Below are 6,916 nucleotides of genomic sequence, written 5' to 3' on the forward strand. Positions count from 1 at the left end.
ATTGCAGAATCACGTCGGTTACACATCCACAATTTTACAGAAGTTTAGTTGTTTAGTGAATTTTGAGTTGGCCATTAGTGGTAAATACAACACTTTGCATTTGTTGTAGAAACCAAACTAATCAGGCTTTTCCCTTGACAATACAATGATCATTTGTGTGTAAAGTGCCAGTTTTATTTACAAACTAGTTAAGTAAACTTTAAAGTCTTCTTTGTAGCAGTGAGACTGACACCTTAACTGTCTGGTGGTTGTAACTGATGTTCAATCCTGCTGGGGCAGGCTTGCTTGAGGCTCCCTCACTTGGAAGCCGGGATCGTCATCATTAGTGCTATGGAGCTGGACAGCTGCTTGCAAAAGCCAACAAGGATTCTGAGGTAGCTGCCCAGTTTTTTAGATGCCATTAATCAACGTGTGGACAATGGTGTAGCTGGTGGATTCATTTTAGCTGATTTGGGGGGATGGGAGGTAGGTGATAAGAGAGGGGGAAAAATCAGCCAAATAAAAGCACATCCTCTGTTCATTTAAAAGTCAGCATCCAAGGTAAAAGAATTATCTGTTGGATTCTGCATCACTCCCATTCTCTGATACTCGCCTACTCTCTTCTCAAAGAAGTTAGTCTTCCCTTCTAGTGAAATATTCTCCATAAAGTCAAATGGATTTTCTACTTTGAAAACCTTGTTAAAGCCCAGCTCTGGCATAAGCCTATCTGCCACAAATCAATGTACTGCTTCATCAAAGTGCAATTCATCCCAATTAGCTTCTCAGGCAAGGCTTCTGTGAGGAACGCCTGTTCTATCCTGAAGGCATTGATAATTGTTTCTTTTACTCTCTGCTCTGATGGTTTGTGCAGCAGGTGTTTGAGCATCAGGCAGGCAAAGTCACAGTGTAAACCCTCATCTCTGCTAATAAGTTCATTGGGAAATGTGAGGCCAGGCATCAGTCCTCGTTTCTTGAGCCAGAAAAGAAGATTCCCTCCACAGCAGCAAAGGCTACAACACGTTCTCCATAGGTAGCCTCTTTGTCCCCAAACACAAGGCCCATGGCTTTCTTCTTCACACAAGGCATTGTTTCAGTGGCATTGAAGAGAAATTCCCTTTCTTTGGAGTCTTTAATGTAAGTGTCAATACGGAGACTATACATTTCAGAATGTATGTTTTCCATGGCAATTTGGAAGCCATAGAAACCGCGGGCTTCTGTCATTTGAACTTCTTGGCTAAATGGCTCCACCAAATTCTCATTTACTATGCCATCACTTGCCGCAGAGAAAGCCAGAACTTGGGATATAAATATCGTTCCTCAGGCTTCAGGGCTTCCCAGTGCTGAATGTCCTTGGAAAGAGTCACCTCCTCGGCTGTCCAAAAGGAAGCCACAGCTGTCTTACACATCTGCCAGATACCATGGTGTTCCATAGGAAAGATGACCAAGCGGTGGGGGTTCTTTCTCAGTAGTGGTTCATCCTCCACGCTGGGGGCAGTACTTTAGTTTGGGCTCCATGGGATCCTGAAAGATCCTCCTGGCGGTCTTGCTGGCCAGGACGCGGGTTGCACTGAGGGCCTGGGACGAGTTCTCCTTGTCGGCCATTGCTGCTGCTCTGCGGTGGTGGCGAGTGGGGCGCAGACCCAGAGCATGGTGGTGGCAGTGGCAGACATGGAGACAGTAGTGACCAATGTGGCTAAGCAGGACCCTGAGCCTTCCCTTATCTCCTCCACCTTCAATCTACCAGCCTTTATGATTATGTTTAGTGCATCTCAGATTTTTCTTTTATATCCAAGAGTGGAACTGCTGGATCATTTGGTCGTTCAATTTTTAATTTTTTTTGAGGAAACTCCATACTATTTCTTATGAAGGCTATATCAGTTTTCCTTCCCACCAACACTGTAAATTGTTCCCTTGAGTGCCATACTAAGTATCTCTTATCCTTGAGACTTAGAGTTCCAATTCATTTCAATGAACATTTACTCAAATACTGCAGCCAAATATTTTCCCCTAATGGTTTTTAAACCTACTTAGAGATGGTTAGACATGAAAGTCATGTAGATTTTACTTCATTTGTAGTTTGAGTTTTACTTCCTTTATTGTTTGAGGGGATCACAGCAGCATAGTATCCAATATTAATTTAGTTAATTATTTAACACTGAAATAGAAATGACAGTGATAGATTACTTAACTTCTTAGGTTAGCTTCACTGGAAAACTTTCTTCTAGATATGCTTTAGGTCCATTTGCCTTTAGTCCTAAGGAGGGGGTGGGAAAGGTCAATGTTTGGAAAAAATTCTGGGCTAAATGAATGGACTTACAGAGTCTTATCCTGAATCATTTTAGAATGTTATTATGATCACCTTTCCAAGAGGTGCCATTGCACATTGTCTAGTTATGGAAACATTTCTTCAGATTTCTATTCTGTTAGTGTCATTACAGGTCTTATTCCAGAAGTGTCATAAACTTTAAAATATAAGTATTATTTTGTGTGGGTTTTTTTGTTTTATAATGATATTTTCACTTAAGATGTTTTCCTAAATAATTTGTTTCCCATGTAATTTTCATAAGATAAATTACACTTAGATTTTAATATACTTATGGCGAGTCAAAACATATTAATAAGTATTATAAATTTTCAATCTGGGGAAATAAAATCAAGATATTTTGGTCATTATACTACTTGAATTTATATAATTCAATTTGGCATTGAATGTTCAGGGTAAGTATATGTCTACTTTTACAGAAATGTTATTAATTTATAGTAAATTCAATATCATTACTTGTCTCCCTAGGAAAATGTGGCATATTTTTAGAGAAGTGAACATTCAAGGGATCTAAAAGAATAAACACTTCTTTGTGGTTTTACTTTAATTCACCCAACTGAAGAGCTGAAGAAAACATGTCATTTATTTTTGTATTAGAATAGTGAAAGATATGATTACATTTTGGGTATAGTTTGTGAGCCATAGAAAGAAGGAGATGTGGAAGAAAAGAAGTGTTTAGAAAATTAAAATGGGAAGGCCTGTGGGAGGGTGAGAAGAGCCAAAAACCTGTATTAGTCCATTTTCTGTTGCTATAACAGAACACAAAGAGGAAAAGAAGTTATTTCTCACAGTGAAGGCTGGGAATTCCAATACCAAGGTGCCAGCACTTGGTGAGGGCTTCTTGCTGCATCATGACATGGTGGAGGCCACCACATGGAGAGAGCTCATTTCCCAACAACCACTCCCATGGTAACAGTATTAAGCTAATTTGTGATGGTGGAGCCTGCATGGGTTAATATCTTAAGGGGCTTACCTTTGAATACTGTTGCAATGACAATTAAATTTCAGCAAGAGTTTTGAAGGGGACATCCAGACTATAGTGGACCCCTTCCCAGACTCCTTATGGGTCTGGGGTCATAGTGGAGAGAAAGGATTTTCATCATGTTCTTCCACAACTCAGTTGTGTGATAGTACAGAATAAGACAGACTATGAGAGTTGCACAGAACTTTAGGAATCATTTACTACACCTCATCTGAGCTGAGGCTCAGAGGGATTAGCAAAGGCCACACTTTCTCTTCAGAATTAAAATTCATTTCCTTTCTGTGAGTCCTGGGCTGCTTTCCGTACAATATCACTATATCTTAAAATATGTCTGTGTCTTTATTTTTTCACTTACAGAATGCATGGAGTGGACATTCTGTAAGATTCCTTATAGTTTTAGAATTCTCTGCAGTTGTTCACTTTATGCTTCTGAATCTACAGTTTGTACAATACAGAGAATTAAAATCACAGAGATCTGTAATGGAAAGTAGAGAAATTGAGATGGGCTTCATAGTCAAGATACTTTATTTCTGACAGGTTTTAGTTTCTTTTCACAGATCCATTTGTTTTCTGAATTACAGATCTCAGAAAATACATTCATTTTTGAGATAGCAGCACAGCTGTTTTCTTTATTTTCACCAAAATATTTGTAATTTGAGGAGAAAAAGAAAAACCTCTCTTACTGTTTGGGATTTTCTAAAACAAAATGATATAAAATTTTAAGATAAAGTTAATATAAATCTCTGGAACTTCATCTTCACTTGGAAAGAAACCTTCTAAGAAGAAACTTGAGAACGGACACAGACACATATATAGAATCTTTGGAAACTGGGAATTAAACCTATTCTGTAGTAAATTCTATGAAGTCTCTTGACTTCACTGAGCCTTAGTTTTCTTAAATATATGAGTTCTAACAACATGTTTGCATGAGGCACTGAGAGGAAACATAAATGTATGACAATGCTAAAACAAAAGTCTGTTTTGGTAACTGAGATCTGATGAAGAAAGCCTATGTAAGGTCTATAGAAGTGGATGCAGGGGAATGGAGATGCAGTTCATGTGCATGTAGTCAGGGTTCCTTTCATCCTCATTCCAAGCAGAGTTTGGTGGGTATCTGCTTCAACCTACTTTAGTCCCAACAACAATGGATATTGTGGTTTATTGTAGGTGGGGATGAGAATAAAATTTGAACAATGGGAAGGGCTAATATGGGGTTGGCTGCAAGGGAGAGGTGAATTTAAGGCTCCCTTATGTTTGTCTCAAACAGAAGGTGGTAGAGGCAGTGGTCAGGGCTCCATCATGGCTTTTTGTTTTTCTCCTTTGTTCCTCTTCTTCATGTTCCCATTGGGCCTGAGCAGCTAATCTGATTTATTCCAGTGCCAGCCTTCTGGTCAAACTGTCGCGACCCCTTGCCCGCAAGGAAGACGCAACTCAGGAATCTTCTTTCAGCAGTTTATTCAGGTCCTTGATACTTTTTCTTCTCTCTCTCGGATGCCCCTCCCAGCCTTAATAAAGCACCTCAAGCCCCAATGCGAAGCTGCCACGACGCAACTTTCTCATAGGGTGTTGAACTTTCTCATAGGGTGTTGAAAAACCATGTGCCAACTCTCCCAAATTAGGAGTTGTTTGTCACAAACCACAGCGGAGCCAGCGCCATCTTGTAATGGCAACCATAGTCTGCAAAAGCGGCAGAAGCGGCTCACCACATCAAACCATGGACTTTTCTTAACTGGACTCTTGTAAACATCCTCTAGATTTTATGTCCCACATCCTTTGAAGTATTTCTTCAATTTTGGTGGTAATTTCTTTAAGGCCAATCTGGCCAAGTCAGTGACTCTCTTTCAAAAGGCCCTCAATGGCTTGCTGGTTCTTCCCTAACCAGATGTCTGATGAATTCTCAGACATTATCCTCTTTAATTCCCCAATAATTCTATAGAAATATATTATCCTCTCCTTTCTTTCCCTTTATTTGAAAACAAGGTTCTAGAAAGTTGGAATCAATGTAGAATTTAACTGGATCCCCTTCTACTGTACCACAACAGCTTCCAAGGTGGACCTGGTGACTACATCTCAAAGCCTCCAATTTTATCCTCAGGCTAAAGAAGGAGGCTCAAGTGAATTTAATCCACCCACTGCATATATTTCTTCACAGTCACTTACATGTTTTCAAATCTTATTTTTACTATGACTACAATGAAATAAACCTTTTACATCATAGCCCAGTTAAAACACACACACACACACACACACACACACACACACACTAACTATATTTAATGAATCTAAATCAATCTTTACTATGTATAAAAAGATAAATAATGAAGTCAAATTTAATATCTTTTTAAAGGGACTTTAACCACTGAACTATATTCCCAGTCCTTTTAATTTACTTTGAGACAGGGTCTTGTATGGTGCTGAGGCTGGCCTTGAACTCTCTCAGCTTCCAAAGTAACATGGATTACAGGTGTGTGCCAGCATACCTGACTCAAACTTAATTTCAATATAAATAAAGTATAGAAAAAAATACCCAGAAAACATTATGAAATATCAGGATAGATTTGATTAAACAGATATATATTTCCTTTTTCTAAAAGGCTAAATTATTTTTAAATAATCTTCATTTTAAAATCTCATATTCGAAAAATATTCTAGAAGATGGGCTCTATAATGTCAAAATTTGCCAATTAAGTCAACATTCTTGTTAATGTTTAATATTGTCCATACTTAATACATTATCACTGTATTTTCAATTTCAACCTCTTGTTTTTTGAATGATTAAAAAATACATTTTAAGTCTCAATGTATGCAAATTTAATTAAATTGTTCAAGATCCACCAAACTAAAACTCAATACCATCTCTTCAGAAAAACTCATTGGATGTTCTTTACAGAAACTTGATTGGATCCCTACGTGCTTTTGCTTGTGAAAGAAAAGAATACTCTGCTCTTTGCTGTATAACTATCCATGAATTCTGTTAAAATATGTAATTTAACATTGAGGGTTCGCTTGACAATATTATTCAATAAAAATGAGATACTTAAGAGAAAATAACAAGTGGCTTCTTTGTGGTTTATGCATATATTCTCACATTCCTCAAAATAACTGTCTCTTTCATAATACTGGCTAAATATACATAATGTTTGCCTCAATGCGGGTAGCCCCTACCCTGCATCTAAGTTCCACACTCTGATATTTACTATTTTTTCCTTTATAATCTTTTATTTTTTCTATGCTGGTTGTGACCTACTGAATTGGTTCATGATCCACTATGATGTTTTCCATCACAATTTTAAAATTACTGCTTTGGAAATTCTATGTGCCAATAGTCTCCATGGATACCTTTTAAAAAGAAATTTATGTATCCCTTCCAAAGAGTTAGTCCTTGTCCTTTAACACTCCATTGCAGATGCAAACATATGTTCTTATAAAGGGCTGGTGTCTTTTCATACATAGCATTTTCCAATCAACTTTGAAGTTATTCATCTTCCCAGCCTGTTTTGAACCTATGGAGTATGTCTAAGCCAAATTAAAACCATAAAATTCAATCTTCAATATTCATTAATGTTACTACTTTGAACCTGATGTGAACTACATATTCAAATGACTCACCTAATACTCACATGTCATGATTT

General features: G+C 37.7%; 1 pseudogene; it reads right to left on the minus strand.

Moving 5' to 3' along the window:
• Nucleotides 1-521: 521 nt before the first annotated feature.
• Nucleotides 522-1,581, minus strand: LOC113176139 (ribonucleoside-diphosphate reductase subunit M2 pseudogene; annotated as a pseudogene).
• Nucleotides 1,582-6,916: the final 5,335 nt, after the last annotated feature.

The sequence above is a fragment of the Urocitellus parryii genome, chromosome 5 (assembly GCF_045843805.1).
Source record: "Urocitellus parryii isolate mUroPar1 chromosome 5, mUroPar1.hap1, whole genome shotgun sequence".
NCBI lineage: Eukaryota > Metazoa > Chordata > Mammalia > Rodentia > Sciuridae > Urocitellus > Urocitellus parryii.